A 15,307-nucleotide genomic window follows, 5' to 3' on the forward strand; every position below is an offset into this window, starting at 1 on the left:
GTAAAAGGCCCTTCTTGCAACTTGGGACAATTCTCAAGGGCCAGTCCAGCTCTACAGCAACCTATGGAGTCAGCTGAGGTCTTTGTCATGGCCAGTTTCTCCCTCTGTGGAATCCTGCTTCCTCTCTTCTCTTCCTTCGCACAAGTATGGATCCCAAAAGTACTCCCCAATCTCTGCCTGCCAATCTCTGTCTCAGGGGCACCTTCTGAGGACCCAAACCTGCCACAGTCGATTCCAGAAATGGTCTGAGAAAGCAGATGCTATGATGAGAATGTGGAAAGGGGTCACCTGCTATCTGGTTGGCAGAACCCCATTGTCGGTGAAAGGGGGGCCCCACACATCACAAGTTAACAACACAATTGTGAAGCTTTCACTGGTGGTAGCAAATGCACTAGCTGGTGCGTTGTATCAGGCATTTGAGCACCATGAGGAAAGCAGCAACTGAAAGGACAATAAAGGTAACTTTTTTTTCCCCACATCTAAGGATTTCTTTATTATCGAGAATAGTTACAGAATTTCACATTCAAAACAAAGTTCCCCACAAGGACCCCACAGATCGGTCTGCCCAGAAAGATACTCTTTACACAGAGGCCCCAGGAGCCCCACGCGGACCGCGGTCCCCGAGAGGCGCGGAGGTGGGACAGAGGCGGCAGGCCACGCTCAGGGGTCGGGTCGTCCAAGGACGGGAGCCAGGAGCGCCCAGGTGGCCACCACGCCGCACACTTGTGCAAACAAGCAGTTGATATTCGTGGAGTGCCTCCAGCAGCGGTACAGGGAGACCCGCAGGGTGGGGTGGCCCCGGTACCCCCTCAGGATGCTCCGAGCATCCTTGAACTTACTGGTCAAGAGCAGAAACTGGCTCCGCGAGAGTCGCCGGACATCGAACTTGCAGAGATTCTGAAACTCACGATAGACTTGCTGCTCGCTGACCCCAGGCCACCTCCGGACGCTGAGGAGGAGGATGGGAGGCCGGGTACTGGGGTAGTCGGGACCAGAAAAGTTAATCTTAGGGACCCCGGCTCGGATAAGATTCACCTGGTGCACATCGAGGTACAGAGGGAAGGACGGCTCAGGCAGGGAGCCCGCTGCACGTACTCTACGCAGGAGCAGATGTGCCACTTTCAACTGAGCCACAGAGGAAAGCATCGGACGCAGCCTCGTGTGGGTACTTGGTCTCCGCGTATTTTTTCGCACTTGCTTGCCTGAATAATCACTGGCCCGGAATTCTCGGTAGGATTCAAGCCACTGTTTAGGACTTCATAAACTTCTGAAAGATTTGAAACCCTTGGGAAATTCAGTTCCTTCCAGATGTCCTTCATCACATTCTTGGTATCAATGAGAACAGGAGACACAGGTTGTGGATGTTCAGCTTAAATTGATCAGAGCTTTCTGGGAGTGGCCGGAAGGACTTCTTAGTGTAGATGCAGCAGGTCCATCATCATGTTGTGGCCCACAAGGGCTTCTGGGCTTTCACCAGCATCTGGAAAAACACAGAAAAACCCCTCGCGGAGAGAAGAATCTTCTCCTTCCAACAGCTCTCTCGATCACAGGACGTGTTCTCAAGATACCAGCGACGCTGCTTACGCACTTTTGTCACTATTATCCCCTGGTCTCTCAGGACCGTCCAGATGTCGGGGAGGGCCTGCCTCAGCACCAGCTGGCTCTCAAAAGCCTGGAAACCAGCAATTCCAGGAAGAGTCACCCAGTCACCCTCCTCTACCAGGCCCAGCCACCGGGTCACCTCATCAATCATCACCTTGATCTGGTCTTTATCCACAGAACTGCGAATTCTCCAGTTCCCAGTCAGGATGTTGTGTTTGATTTTCTTCTCCCCTTCCTCATTCATATATGGGATCCCAGTTTTGAGAAACTTGTTGTAGTCGAAGCCATATTGATTCAGAAACTGGACACTGGAAGCCTGGAAAGAGAACTCTGAATCCAAAACCCCAAACGTCGTAGAGAAGAGAAAGAAGTTACACGATGCCTGTGGCATCGTCCTCAGCGCCCGGGGAGTGATCATGTTGATAATGCTCTGAATCTTTCTCAACGTCCATTCCGCTGTGCTCATTGAGGACGTCCCCTTCACTGACAAAGATTTCGAGAGAGATTCCCCCAGAAGATCTATGACCTTTACGAGCGAGTCAGCTACAACTGTTTCATCCCCATGGGCCTCTACCTCTTCCTCGGGGGCTTCTCCTTCTGCCAAGTTCGACTCAGCAAGCATAAGGAATACATGGTGCACTAGAGCATCGTCGCGCCTCCCCTCTCCGGCCCCCTCCTCTATTTAAAGACTCTCCCCGCCCTCCCACCCCTGTCCCCTNGAAAGCAAAAAGGCCTCCTTGGTAGCATATAAAGAAGCTCTCTTCTCCTGCAGCACAGAAGGCTGAGGACCAGGCTTGAGATGTAATCATAGGGTAGCAGAGCTCCAAAAATGTTATGTTCTCAGACTAGGCAGGTTTTCTATGCCAAGGTCAGGGACCTGGTTGAAAAAGAACAGTAGGATGGGGGACATCTGCGTTGAAGAAGCCACAGTATTGGTCCATCCCTCCCCATTACGGGTGAGTACTCCCTCTTCCTGAAGACAACACAAGAAGGCCATTCCCCTAAGAAACAACATGTGTCCCCCTCTGCCCCAATTTGCCTGGCCTCTAGGCCAATAACTAGTTTTAAGTCATAACATAACTCAGCTTGAGGAGGAAAGGGGCTACACACCAAAGGAGCTTCAGGACAGAGCCAACAAAAACTGGCAGAAGCTAGGAGAAAATCCATGGGACAGGAATCAGAGGGTGCTGAATCAAAGCAGGTAATACATTACATTGGATGAGAAGTGCTTATTTGGAGCACTGTCCCAGAATATAGGATTCAATGCCCTGATAAGAACACCACGAGATGGTGTATGCATGCTGACAGAATGGTCCCAACAAGCAAAGAGGAAGCAGTGATCCCCATTAAGTGAGGTTGAAATGCCAGCATTGCCCTGCAGATGGTGGGATAAGGGGGTAAAAGGCTCAGAAAAGTGGGCATTCTAGGGTGGACATACTATATGAGGCCAAATGACTGTGCTCCCTGGGAGGGTCCAGGGGGTACATGACTCACCAAGGCAATAAGGAATGTGCTGAGGAGGGGGTACCAATAACTGCAAGAGTTTGGTGGTAGCTCTTCTCTGGAGATCAGGGATGACGCTGTCTTTACACATCTGGTCTCACTGACAGCAAAATGAATGGTAGGTTTGGAGTGTCCTGACCTACACAGAGTTATGGAGATGGTTAATAAATGTACTGTTCCTAGAGGCAAAGATGTGAGTAGCTGAAAAACAAAAAGCTACTAGTTAATCTTACAAACGAAAGAAGTCACGGATGGAGAGTAAAGGCATTCATCCCAGTGAAGTCAGGATGCCCTACCGATTTTCCAGAACTAAGCTAGTTTTAGGACCCAGAACACATCAACAGAAAGAGGTTAGTTGGCCAAGAAGTCACAAATATTCACAGTAATGATTTCCTGGCCCTTCCCCCACAGAGCTCCATGGCCATTTACTTGGGTAAGTCTAGAGTGGGGAAAGGAGAAGATCCAAACATCACAAAGACTGTTGGACACAGGGTCCAGGTTGACATTGATACCCAGAGCACTGGAATATCATCATGGTCCCCTGTTAGAGTAGGGCCAGGGCCAGTGTCATAGACGTGTGTGTGACCTGTGCAGTCACACAGGATTTCATGTTTAGAAGGTTCTAACTGTGGGGGAAACAAACAACCAGAAAGGTTCTAACTGGGATGGATTTAATTCTTGGTTTAATGCCTGGATGGTGCCCTTTTAAGATTCTTAACAATTTTTTGAACAAGGGGTCCTTTCTTTCAGTTTGTGCTGGGTTGGCCTGTGTGGGGATATAGGAGGGTCCTGATAAAAAGTGAAGTTCTGGATCAGGTGTGGCTTACAGTGCATCTCTTGGGTCTGCAGACCCATCTGTAGTACTTCCCTGGTCTCTCAATGTACACTTGGGTTAGATATTCCCAGGAATTGGCACAACCCCACACTGCCTCTTTGGCCTGTGCGGTAAGAGCTATCCTAGTGAAGATGGCCAAATGGAGAGCTCTGAATGTACCACTCTGCCACAAACACACACACACGGGTGTGCACGCACACGTGCAGCAAAGATAGTAAAGCAAAAACAATACTGTATCACAGAGGGTCCAGCAGAAATTAGTGCCACTCTGAAAAACTTAAAAGAATGCAGGGGTAGTAAGTGGACCTCACAATATTACCATTTAATTCACCAGTCTGTCTCTTGGAAAAAAAAAATAGGAACAGAATTTTAAGGAAAACAGTGGCTGATTTAAACAAGAAGTAGCCCTAATTACAGCTACTGCGCCAAATGTGGTATCTTTGCTAGACCCCATTTAAATGTCACCAACTGTCCAAAGAATCCCTATTTTTCTTTTAAGGTCCACAGTCCTCATGGAACCATGTACCGAATTAGATGACAGTCTAAAACAGGTCTACAGTCTTTCTTGCAAGTCATCAACAGTCTTAAGAGTACAGGCCTTTCAGGGCGCCTGGGTGGCTTAGTTGGTTAAGCGTCCGACTTTCACTTAGGTCATGATCTCGCGGTTCGTGGGTTCGAGCCCCGTGTCGGGGTCTGTGCTGACTGCCAGCTCAGAGCCTGGAGCCTATTTCAGAGTCTGTATCTCCCTCTCTCTCTGACCCTCCCCTGCTCACGCTGTCTCTCTCTCTCTCTCTCCTAGAAATAAAAAAAAAAAAAAAAAAGAGTACAGGCCTTTCATTTTGCAGGATGATTTTCACCCTGGGTGTGTCCAGTGTTTCCCCATGACCGGACCTGCTACATACATACATACGGACTTAGACATACGACGAAAAGGATGCTCTTTCCTGGTGCCTTACATCTGACATAGGATACCAACTCATTCTACTACTGGTGATATTAACCCTGATCACCTGTCATTTGGGGTCTGCCTGTTTTCTCCAAAGTCACCAATTCCCTCTCTTGTATTTGATTGGTATTTTGTGCAGAGATATCCTGAGTATGCCAATACTTGCTCCACTGCCAGCCTTAGCATTCATTGATGATCTCCTCTGTATCAGCTCCCAGTGACTGAGTGGCCAACAGGTGATCATCTGTTTCTGTCATTCCTTCTACAATTATTAGCCGATATTCTGCTAAAAGGAAAAGTATCTCTTCTCCCTCATTTGCCTGTATCAGTATGGATTCATGGATTGCTATTTTTTTCTTAAATTTATTTGTTTTTGAGAGAGAGAGCATGAGCAAGGGGGTTGGGGTTGAGAGGGAGGGAAAGAGAGAATCCCAAGCAGGCTCTACGCTGACAGCAATGAGCCCAATATGGGGCTCAAACTCATAAACGTGAGATCCACCTGAGTCAAAGTCTGATGCTTAACTGACTGAGCCACCCAGGTGCCCCCAGAGATTCCTATTTTAATCAAGGGTCATAATCCTATACTTTTATTATTTTTATGCTCAAACTGTCCATATTTGGGCTACAAGACACCCATTCAAGCTGGCTCCTGTTTTCCTTTCCAAGGCCTCAGCATGCTTTAAGTATTTATTTTCTGGCACAAGAGGATGTTGTTCTGCATCTAGCCCAGGGGGAAATGGAATTTAGAAACCAAGATCTGGAAAGGGAAGCTTCACATATGATGTTTTTGAAGTTTTTATGTGCTCCCCACAATATTACTGTTTTCTCCAAGTCCCTTCTTTCTTCTTTTTTTTTTTTCCTTCACACTAAAACTTTCTTAAAATGCCTGGCCTTTCTTGGCTGGCTGTTTCATGTGAGCAAGGCACTGAAAACCTATGATTAGAAGTGATGGGAGTGGGGGCTGGGGGGAGACAACTGACTGGTAGAGTTTAGGGTGGTCTGGCCGAGTCCGTTTACTAATCTTAATAACAACAGATTTTTCTTTTCTTTCCATGGCTTGGTTAGTTTTTCATCAGAAGAATGCTCCAGTCTCCTGCCTGAAAAATATATACCTGGCCAAGAGTGTTCTTTGAGCTGAGAAAGGAGCTAGAATTCCACTGACTTTCTTAACTTTATACATAATACCCACATTTAGTGTGGAACCTTCATCCTCAGCTGTGCCTGATGTCTGCAAGCCTGGAGTCTCCCAGATTCAGCCTCTTCTAGGAAGGAATCTCCTAGCAGAAAGGATGTAGAGCCGTTAATCTACCTCTTACAGATTGTCAGTCTATCCTGTTTTCTGCCTGGTGCCCCTAGATCCCAAGCCTTTTGGGGGTTCTCTGGCCAGAATAAGCCTGCTTTTAGACTCTCCCTAGACACACTTTTACATTTTTCTCATTCTCTAAGTCAGTGGGTCTCAACAGGGACAATTTTATTCCCATGGGGCATTTGACAGTAAGTAGAAACATTTTTAGTTTTCACAACCGGGGAGGGGGTACTACTAGAATCTTGTGGGTAGAGGCCAGGGGTGCTTGCTGCTAAATATCCTTCACCGCACAGGACAGCCCTCCACAACAAAATATTATCTGGCCCCAAAGGTCAAGAGTACTGAAGTTGAAAAACCCTGCCCTATATCACTTAACACAACCCTGCCAGCTTCTAGGGTTTTTTTATTTCATAATTTTTGTTTTCATGTTTTTATGATTTTTATGTGGAGTTATTTCCAGCAGGAGTGATAGTAAACATAATTGCTTAATTGAAACATTTAACCAGGACTCACTTGGTGGAATTTGAAAATTTATATTTGCTGAAAATATTTCAATTTCTGTCTCAAGTGTTGACATAGGTGAATGTTCAGTGTTAGGAAGAATGTGTCAGTCAAAGAGTGAAACAGAATGCACGTGGAATCAGCCAGGAATGGACTTTGGGTTTCATGGAACATTCCAAACAGTTATTCTGAAGGTAAGCTTGCTTTTTTAATAGAGAAATGAACAAAAGCTGTAGTCAACCATAACTGCACATTATCAGTTGAAATGTATAAATAATTTTCAATCTTCATAGAAGTTGGCCAGAAATTTTGTAAAGGATATTTGGCATTCCCTGACACTTCATACATTATTAGCTAAACTCACAGTGCTTGGGGCACCTGGGTGGCTCAGTTGGTTGAGTGTCTGACTCTTTATTTCAGCTTGGGTCATGATTCCAGGCCATGCTGACCATGGAGCCTGCTTAAGATTATCTCCCCCTCCCTCCTCCCTCCCTCCCTCCCTCTCTCTCTCTTTCCCTTCCCTCCCTCCCCAATCCCTCTCCCCCCATTTGTGCACACTCTCTGTCTAAAATAAATAAATAAATAAATAAATAAATAATAACTTTAAATAAATAAATAAACTTATAATGCTTTTCTAGGAGCTACTGACATTTGTCACCAGTAGTTCTGGCCAGTGGAGTTTGCTTACACTGAACTGGATTCCATAGGACTAACTGCATTTCCTCTGAATCCTACGATCACCTAGTAAGTGAAGAGTAAAGACAATTTTCAGGAACTAAGTCTAAGAATACAGGATGGAGATTCTGGTTTGTTCTCAGAGACTGTTCCCACAATAGGGATGAACGCACTATTTCTAAAAGCTCTATGTGTCAACAGAAGCTTTGGGGCATATTAATGTATTTTTGTCTTTTCTTCTGTATCCAATTTGCATGAAGTCCCTGACCCATTGACAAACCCATTTATTTATTTATATAGAATCAAAACCGATTTTGCAGAGTCTAATTAGAAATTGCTTTGGGGGTGCCTGGGTGGCTCAGTCGGCTAAGCGTCCGACTTCAGCTCAGGTCACCATCTAGCGGTTTGTGGGTTCGAGCCCTGTGTTGGGCTCTGTACTGACAGCTCGGAGCCTGGACCCTGCTTCAGATTCTGTGTGTGTCTCTCTCTCTGCTCCTACCCCACTTGCACTCTCTCTCTCAAAAATAAATATTTTAAAATAATAAAAAAAAGAAATTGCTCTGGACTAGAAAACAGCTTTAAAAACACAGATTCATCATTGTTACTTTTCCAAGGTAACAAGGTAAGCTTTGTGAGTTTTTGTAGAATTAAAAGTATAAAATATAAGTTAAAGTGAGTTAAAGAGCAGTTTGTAAATTTGTTCTCTAAAATATTTTTTCTAACCATAATTTAAGCTTTTCCTTCTTTTCAGTTAAGTGTTTTTAAAGACTTAATCAAAATTGCCCTTTTTAAAAGTTAGGTTTTGGTTTGGAAATCATACACATAATCCCCTGACATTTCTGGATGTGTCCTTTTCCATGGTTCTCAAAAACACAAGAGAAATATTTCAGTAAGTAAACCTTGATATATTTGTATACTCAATAGTAAATAATTGCTTCAGTTGTGTAAATAATTCCATTCGCTATTATTTGAAAAGAAAGGTATTGCAGGGCCTGAAAAGGAATTGTAAGACTCAGTCATCCTAGTGTTTATAGATAATTATAGACAAATGATTCTAAAATAAATTATTTTAGTAGTTCTTGACATACAAGAACAGGCAAAATCCATATCATTTCTCTCTGAGGCCATTTTCCATTCGCATACAGGAAGGAACTAAAGTCAACAGCATTTTAAATCAAGGATATTGGCGGGCTAAGACGTGATCAGTCTTCACACTATCAGGAAATGTCTTCCTTTTGAAAACTGAGAAAGTCTAGCTGTAACTTGGAAGTGAAACCTAGAGCCGCCATACTGCCACCACACCAAATCTCTACCTTCCAGGGCTATGCCAGGGTCGTCCCTCTCAGTCAGTCCCATCGAGACACACGTAGTTCATTAAATTCTAACCTGCGGCATCATCGAAGAGCTAAGCCCGTCTTCCGGTTTCTGCACGTCGGGAAGAGGAGCCTTTCTGCCGAGGAGACGCCTGAGCAGCAGGTTGGCAACGTCACATGACAACTTGCTCTAGTGTCTCCGACGTTCATGGCTTTGGCTTCTAAGACCACACAAGACACTTCCAGAAACAAAAGACGAGAAGCGTTCTGCATCCCACGACTTCTGGAGCTAGCAGGCTGATTCCTTGCCCTCCGGGCAAATGAAACTACTGTAGTGCGACTCGTGGTGGCGCCTCCACGGACGGAAACCTACGCGGGACTTCGGAAAAGACTGTTCGTAATTCAGTCACTCANAAATGATCTCAATGGAAACAGAGGCAAAGCAGGTAGGGCCAAGGACCCCTGGCAAGTCGTCCATATTCACACCGCGCCTCCTGGAGCTCCCTGCGCAGTCTCCTTACCTGTTTATAGCCTATTCCTCTCTCAGTAATTCTAGGGACTGGCAGAAAGAGCGGGTGAGGGGGAGAAAGGATGTCGTCATTCACCCAACACAAAGTATTTAGCAAACCTCTGGTAGAGGAAGCAGGACTTTTCCTCCATCCACGTACAGTCTCCAGCTGGGCCTGAGCATTGAGTTGATTGATACAGGACAGAGTAACAGGAGAAAAGCATACAATTTAATACTTTTACATGGACATAGGCGACTTCACAGGAAAGCAAAGACCCAAAAAGCAATTAGCCTAAGTATGTATATACTAGGTTGAACAAAAAGTAGTTGTGAAAAAGTCACTAAAATGTACGGAGGGACTAAAGGAAGACAAGGGTTATTTTAACAAGGTCTGTTTTGAACAGATTTCTCTCGGCCTCGCCTTCCCATCTCTGGTGATAAGAATATCTCTTTCTTCCCAGTATAGGGAGGGCATTCATGTTTTTAGGAAGAGAAGGAGGGGTTGGAATATCCTTCTTTCTTTCTTTTTATGTTTATTTATTATTGAGACAGAGTGAAACAGAGCATGAATGGGGGAGGGTCAGAGAGAGAGGGAGACACAGAATCTGAAGCAGGCTCCAGGCTCTGAGCTAGCTGTCAGCACAAAGCAGGATGCGGGGCTCGAACCCACGAACCGTGAGATCATAACCTGAGCCGAAGTCGGACGCTTAACCGACTGAGCCACCCAGGCACCCCGGAATATCCTTCTTGCATATGCTGTTTTCAAGTGCCCTTACCTCAAAATAATCCTTATGCCAAAGTAGTATATTTTGCTACTCTTTACTTCCATATGCAAACAAGGTGCTGTGGACTGAACTGCGCTCCCNTAAATGACATCAAGTGGGTGAGCCCTAGTCCAATCTGATTGGTGTTCTCATAAAAAGGAAGAGATACTAGGCAAGCATACACAGAGGGATGACCCTGTGAGGACTAGGCAAGAGGTCAGCCACCCGCAAGCCCAGGAGAGATGCCGCAGAAGGACCCAACCGTGCCAGCCCCTTGATCTTGGACTTCCAGCCTCCAGCACCGTGAGGGAAGACATATCTGTTGTTTAAGCAACTCAGTCTGTGGTATTTTGTTATGGCAGCCCCAGCAGATTAATATACAAGGCAAAAGAATATCACATAAAACATTTCCCTGAGGAACGATCCAGGCTTTCCCCTTGATAAATCCCCTTAGTTCAGCAATCTTACAAAGCCCAACAAGATATATCTAAAGAAGTTCAGTAACTGCTGAATGATTAAACTTAGAGCCTGACTATTTACAATCAATGCTGTCTTCCAAAAGGTTATATCTGAAAGGTTGATGTCCGATACGTGTCTGTTCTCCCTCCTGGTTCCCTGATAATACTTTCCTGAGTCATTCCGCAGCTCCCTAATTGGTTTCTGCTTTCCAAGTGCCAGTTTTCTGATGAAAGCTGTTTACAGCCTCACCACTTTGGGCAGAGGAGGGGGAGGGAGGGAAACGGACGGTTGACACAAGCTGTTTCTAAGAAACTCATCTCTTGTTTTCCCTTGATACAGCCTGCGAGGGAAGCAGAGTCCAAAGGGACAAACTTAGGAAACAAAATAGAAAATTCCAAGCTGGGTGTGATTCCTTGCAGGGTGGTATTCATGCATCATTCAGCAGGCTTGAGTTCCTACTCTGCACCGTGTTCTGTGCCAAGCACTGAAGGCTGAGCCAAGAATGAATTAACATTCTAGTTTAGTGTGATGTCTTAATTAATGAACCCTGAGACTAATGCTGCTTTCATGTGAAGTTGTGTACATTTCTTAACAATCTTACCTTCTGAAGGTACCCCAGAGAACACTGGAGATGAGAATGAAGAAAGGGGCAGAGGGCCTCTAATCTCCAGAGAGCTACCCGTCAGGTGCAGGGTGAAGACACAGAGGAAGTAGCAGATAAGGGCTAAGGAAGAGGCAACCTCTGTGAATGGAAGGGACCCTGACCTTCTCTCAGCTGTAACCTCAAGGCCGGCCCCAGCTCCCTACAAATGCTGATACCTCTGCCACAGGAGAATGTCTTGCTGTTTATAGGCTTCACTAGCCCTCTAAGGGAAAAAAAAAAAAGGGGGGCACTTGGGTGGCTTAGTCGGTTAAGCGTCCGACTTTCGCTTAGGTCATGATCTCACGGTTCGTGGGTTCAAGCCCTGCATCGGGCTCTGTGCTGACTGCCAGCTCAGAGCCTGGAGCCTATTTCAGAGTCTGTATCTCTCTCTCTGACTCTCCCCTACTCACGCTGTCTCTCTCTCTCCTAGAAATTAAAAAAAAAAAGGGGGGGGAGGGGAGAGAAATATCCAGAAGGAAGGCCTGAGCTCTCCATTTCTGGGGCAGGAGAAAGAAACACTGATGTATAAATTGCAAGCCCCACTTGAGCAACTATGGTGAAGAGCTTCGCAGTCACCCTGCACTAACCTCAGACTTTCCTTGTAGCAACCCCGCCCCACCCCCAACCATGGGGACAGAAAGCAGATCCCCCAAACAATACCCAGGGTCAACCAAACCAAAAACGGGTTCTTTGGGAAATTTTCCAGGTCTACCCGCATGGAAAATAATCAGCCCACAGAAAATTAAAGGTTTTTACTGCTTCAGGAAACAGAAATAGATGGAAAAATTGAGAGGGGAAAAAATGCTAATGGTAAGTGATGAAGAGTGACCATGGAAATAAACTTATTAGAGGCCTGACCCAGAGCCTTTGTCACTGTTGGGTTCTGCTCGTGTGCATGTCGGTTTGAAAGCTTAATACACATTCAATGGATTTGACCTAGAGTGGGAAGGAAGACATTAATCAAATTCCCCAAAGAGGACAGTTTCCAAGGATCTTTGTGGGGTGGAGGGCTGTTCTGTCACTTCCTAGTTTGAACCTTTGAACCACGAACCTCTTGGCAGTCTCTCTCATCTGTGGTCCCCGTGAACCAAGCTTCCTGATATTCATGCCCTCTTAAATCCCCTCCCCTTGAAGCTGGACTGGTCCTGTCACTGCCTGGACTGATAAAATATGATGGAAATGACATTCTAGGACTTCTGAGCCCAGGCACAAAGAAGGTCTGGAAGCTTCTGTTTTTGCATTTTAGGGAAGCTGGCCACATTGTAAGGAGTCTGACTACTTTGAGACCATCCTGATGAGCTGAAACCCAGGCTAACCACATGAAGAAACCACATGGAAAGAGAATGCCCGGCCAACCCCACCTGATGTGTTAGCCACATAAGCAAAGAGGCCATCTTGGATGGTCCAGCCAGTAGATGCCATGTGGAGCAGAGATGGGCAGCTTCTGCTAAGGCCTGCTGAAGCAGAACTGTGAGTTCTGTGAGTAAATAAATAATTGGTTGTTTAAACCACTAAGGTTTTTTTGGGGGGGGAGGAGGTTGTTACAGTAACTGAAAACCAAACCATCTCTTTTCACCAAGTCATTTCAGTCACTTCCTTTAGGACCTAGGTCAAGTCATCTTCTCTGGAAACTTATGGGACAAATTCAATGTAGTGTTTAAGTCATCTTATTTTAGAACTTGATATAGTGTTTAGATTATACAGTCCCCTGCCTGCTTTTGGTCAGTTTTCTAAATCAGCTTCTCCTGAAAATTATTAATGATAATGGCTAATGTCGAGCATCATGGACCAGCCACTATGGTTGGGAATAATATTGTCCCCATTTTACAGATGAAGACTGAGGCACAAAGAGGTTAAATAACTTGCCCAAAAGTGGTTCTATAAAAGTATACTTCTGGATTTGCTTGTCATTTTATAGCTCTGATCTTTAACTGCTGAAAAGGAAGCTGATATGGAGAGAATAGCATTGCACCTACATTCTAGGCAAGAGGAAGGAAGAAGGTCGGACAGTAAACTAAGAGACACAAACTGTGGTACTTGGTATTACACCAACACAATTATATAGACTCAGGGATACTGACTGGACCAGTATTGTGGTATGTGGGTTTGTGGTGTGTTTAAGAGAAAAATAAGCCATGAAACCATCGGGGGAAAAAAAGCATCACTTTGATTTTGGATGTTTCCCTAACCCAGTTGAATGAAGGGTGATTCTACTTGGATTGGGAGGCACATGAGATGGACTGCTGCTTTTCACTTTTGTTTCTGTAACAAGCTTTCTCTCATTTGCACTAACTGGGATGAGTTTCTGTCCTCTGTAATGAAAAGATCTTTGGCTAAGACCCCTTCCAAGAGACCACATCTAGATGCCCAAAGGAGATGGCCATGAAATAAGACATTTTAAAATATATTTATTGGCGATGCAATTTTCTACTCAGAGAAACATAGGTTTCCTGACAATTTTATATTAGGAGAGAAATGCAAGACCATGCCAGGAAACATGAAGTTCTCAGGAAGTAATTTGGTTATAAACATATTTCCTTAATAAGATACAATTTGATTCTAACTCTCATTACCTTTTGACAAGAACAGTAAGACGCTGGTTATTTAGTAAACAATTCATGAAGCTTTCTCAAATGTTCACAGCCCAGTAGGGTACACAGCAGATGCCAACATCCATCCTCATTTTACTGATAGGGCTGAACTCTAAGGGGTTGGAGAATGTCTGAGATCACAAGGGCAGGAAGTAAGAGGCTGGCCTGGTTCCTGGTTCTTCGGGTTCCTGGTCCAGTGCTCTTTTACCACCGTGAACTATTCCACGCTGCCTTTTTCATTCCTGTAGGCATCAAGGAGACTTCTTTCCAACCATACAGATTCCCAGGTTCCATCAGAGCCTCTCCAGAGCTAAGTGTTTTGAAAGAGGTCATTATTATAGCATGGTCAGTTAGGGAGCTCTTTAAATATATCCTTATCATAAAGTCATTTGCTTGCAGATGTTTCCTTCTATGACCCAAAGTTTCAGGGCTCCAAGGAACATTCTGGTTTTGAAATATTTTATCAAAACTCCTTCCATCCATATTATGAAGATCACTTGGACTTCTGTTCTTGCAACAAAGGTGACCGTACAATCAAACTTTTTGGCACTGCTAACAACGGCATAGCATTCAAATGGGACAACAGGGTAATCTTTATTCACTTCCTGTGGACATTCTGGATCATTAATTTGTAAGCTCACACCTGCCTTCTGCTCATAAAATGGCAAGATCAGCGTGCCATCACCCCCTCACAAAACCAAGAGGTTTATTCCGTTTTTGCACTCCTTTGAAAAACGTTCAACTTTAAATTGCCTTTGGAGAACTTGGTTCAGCTCCAATAGAAATTTAAATGTGAGAAAGTTTCAAGAGGAATAAGCCATAATGGCAGTTCAAATGGCACATTGACCTTCCAAGTTTAACATGGGAAGGTCATGTGCCATTTTGCAGGGGGGTTTCCAACTCTACGTCTTCCAGTCAGGCATGCCATCTTCCCACCTACCTTTCGTTAGCCCTACAACTGGGCTCTCCACAACTCAGGCAAACCCCAAAGAGGCTGTGGCCTGAAGGGCTGCTGGGCCTGCCAACCTGCATCCTAGAGGTTCTCTGGCTACATGGTCTTCTCTCTGCCAGACCCATCCAAGAGGTGGCTGGAATCATAGAGACTCGCATCTCATGAAGACAGAGTCTCATGGTCTACTGTCCACTGAACTTGCTCCTTGGGAGATAACAGGAAAGATGGCCACACCTGACAGTCTGTGACACCACATGATGCCAGCTCACTTTTCAGCCTCTTTCTCTGCTTTGTCTTATTATGTTTTGATCACAAATTGAAGGTAGGATGTTGTTAAAACATAAAGGTACACTTTCTTCTTTGGGGCTGCTGTCAACAACAATCTAGAAAATCTTTAGATCTGATTTGTGCAAACTTGGGAGAATCACCCACAATGTAGTATATTTGTTTGAATAAAAAAAAAAAAACCCTTCCTGTAAGGAGATCCAATCTGATCTAATATTTACTTTTAAAATAGGCCTATGGAATTATCAGTCAAGATACTCCCCTTAGGGGTGCCTGGATGGCTCAGTCAGCATCCAACTTTGGCTCAGGTCATGCTCCTGCATTTCATGGGTTCAAGCCCTGCATCGGGCTCTGTGCTGACAGCTCAGAGCCTGGAGCCTGCTTCAGATTCTGTGTCTCCCTCTCTCTCTGCTCCTCCCCCACT

At 45.1% G+C, this 15,307-nt stretch overlaps 1 pseudogene; it reads right to left on the reverse strand.

Moving 5' to 3' along the window:
- Nucleotides 1-660: 660 nt before the first annotated feature.
- LOC144244675 (poly(A)-specific ribonuclease PNLDC1 pseudogene) lies at nucleotides 661-2,224 on the reverse strand (annotated as a pseudogene).
- Between the last annotated feature and the right edge of the window lie 13,083 nt (nucleotides 2,225-15,307).

This window comes from Crocuta crocuta, unplaced genomic scaffold (assembly GCF_008692635.1).
Source record: "Crocuta crocuta isolate KB4526 unplaced genomic scaffold, BGI_CrCroc_1.0 scaffold147, whole genome shotgun sequence".
Lineage (NCBI taxonomy): Eukaryota > Metazoa > Chordata > Mammalia > Carnivora > Hyaenidae > Crocuta > Crocuta crocuta.